This window comes from Wolffia australiana, chromosome 6 (genome assembly GCF_029677425.1).
Source record: "Wolffia australiana isolate 7733 chromosome 6, ASM2967742v1".
NCBI classification, from domain to species: domain Eukaryota; kingdom Viridiplantae; phylum Streptophyta; class Magnoliopsida; order Alismatales; family Araceae; genus Wolffia; species Wolffia australiana.
Genome location: NC_135840.1, coordinates 7,444,433 through 7,447,180, shown reverse-complemented (window position 1 = coordinate 7,447,180; position 2,748 = coordinate 7,444,433).

Sequence of the window (2,748 nt, the reverse complement as noted above, 5' to 3'; positions counted from 1 at the left end):
GTTTTATCCGTCGAACGACAACACTGTCCACATTCGATACCACCATCTATTATCAGTACCGAGCCATCATACTCGATGCCGACCGGACGACGTCCTAGACAACGTCCAGCATGAGAGAGGAGCTAGCCCGTGTCGGGATGGTCAACAACAGGAGGTCCGCCAACAGTATCGTGAGGGCTCTAGGTGTCCGGGAGAGCCGAGGGCACAAGGGGGGGAAGGGTCAGCACTCTGATCGCATACCCACTTGAACGAACCGGTCAACTAGTGGCAAGTGTGGCCAGGCCTTGTGCCCTACCCCCAGTTTCACGACCAAGGCGCAGGTCATGGAGGTCAGAGCATCCCGTGACACCACCCAAAGGGCCCAAGGAGGGATCGAGCTGACTCACTGAGGGGAGAGAGATTGGAATCGCTCTCCCTAGTCGTTCGATTGGCTTACGTTTGACAAACCTCTGTCCGGACGCATCTGGGACACCCGTGCACGCGCTGACCTGCGTTGGACGTGGTGTCGAGAGATGAGGGAATTGGCGGTCATGGTGTCGAGAGAGGTTGTCCCCTCGTCAGCAGAGTGATTGCGTACCTTGGGGGGCGCGGGAGTCCCGCGCCCTTATCCGGCGGAGAGTCGCCGCACGTCTCCCTCAGAGGGTGAGATCCCATGCAGGGCGACGGGAATAGTGCAAATTGGTGGGTGTCTTGATGGTGTTCGCTGAAGCCTCCGAATCTCCGCGTCGGTCAAGGGAAAAGGAGCGGCCCAGATGGTAAGTAGAGGGAGTCGATTCCCTCCTCCGGCGACCAACCCAGGACAGGTGTCCCCTTCGTTTTCTTCTCGCTCTTCCTTCCCAAGTCTCCTTCGCTTTCTTTTTCTTTCAAGTTGAAACCTGTTCCGTTGCGAAATTCACCCAAATTCAAGAAGACAAGTCTGAACTTCTCCTAGGGCGCCCCTCTTCCTTTATAAGGGCGGGGTCCCTTATATAATGGGCCCCATTACAAAATAAAGGGAAAAAATTAACAAAACATAAATCCTAAAAAAAGAAAAAGGGGGAAACAAGGGAGGGGAGTCCAAATGACAACAAAGACGTCGTGACGCAACGAAAAAAACTCGACAAGTGTGAAAAAAAACACAAGACGTAGCTAACGAAACGAGGGAAACCAAAATAAGTTAAAACGAGCATGATTCACCCAGGCTGTCGACGACGGTAGCGGCGCCTCGGATGAGTCCTTCGACTGGTCATGATGGCTTGCGCCATAAAATTCAATTCCTAAATTGGTTTATTTAATTATTCAAAAAATATACTCATTCTCTTAGATAAATAATTTTTTGCCTAATATAAATTATATCTTAATTAAATGAAAAGTTTGTATCAAATTTTAGGGATTTTTTATTAAATATTTGAAATTTTAAATAATTATACTCCAATAAAGGGAAATGTACATTTTTCAATTATAATTTTAATTTAGCTCCTATTAAAAATCTTAAATATGTAATTATTTACTTCTATAAATGGGTAGTATAATTTTCAGAATTTATTTCATGTCTCAGTTTATGTTTTTCAAAATTATTTTAGCCATTTAAATAATCGACTTTTAAAAGTAATATATTTATAAAGATTAAATTTGTTTTGAAAAGCATGTGTATGAGTGGCAATGCACATGACAGACTACTAAATGGTATTACGCCAAACTGTCAATCAGGTTGACTCACATCAAAATTATTTTCATGGTCCTTTGAGTTGAGATCCCAAAGACGTCTTGTAGAGACATCATTCTACATTGACTTTGCCCTATGATCTCCTAATCACATGATTATAAACAGACTTATTTTGAGTGCAACAAGAAGGTTGTGACGCCCATTGAGTGGTCAAGATAGCATTGTTCGCCCTTCATATAAGAGGAGCCAGCTCATGGAAGACGGCTTTGGTGTAATAAAACATAATCATCATATGAGGAAGACTAGATGGTGCCACTCTATCTGAATATCTCAATATCCTTCCGGAGTATCTTTTCAATTGAACTTACAACACATCCTAAAACTCTGGTGATCTAAATATTATAATCCCATCACAATTCATACATGAGGATTATGTATTCATTGACAACACTATAGGCATAATTAGTGCACTATAATGAATAAATTGTAGTAATGAATAATATACCATAAGTGCAATCTGTGTTTACCTAGCCAGTGATATATATTTCCATCACAATGTCTAATCACATCAAACCAATCCACACCAATGATAACTTAAAATTAGATCAATAAAATTATGCTTTTATACCAAGTTTCTACTACATATTTTCAGATTTGCACTTGAATTATTCACCATTTAAAGATAAAATGAAAATTTTATGATTTATTTGACAAAGCACTATTTTATATATTTTTTTAATATTCGAGACTAACCTTACTTGAATCCTTAAAGCCAAGTGGATTTCTAATATCTTCTTGGAGATTTATTTTAATCCCAAGTCATCTCAGAGATAATAAGAAGAGGCATAATCTATATTTTTATATATTTTATTTATTTTTGAAACTTACCCCACTTGGCACTTTATGGCCAAGTGGATTTCTCACATCTTCTTGAAGTTTTATTTTAGAAAAAAGAGTTAGTACAATAATGAATTTGAGACACAAACAGGAGGAAATTACAAAACCTAAGCCATCTAATAGATAATAAGAGGCCGCCCAATATACAAGAAGCCCATTCTAGATGTCCATTCAAACCTCCATAAGGACCGGTCAACTAAGGGCAA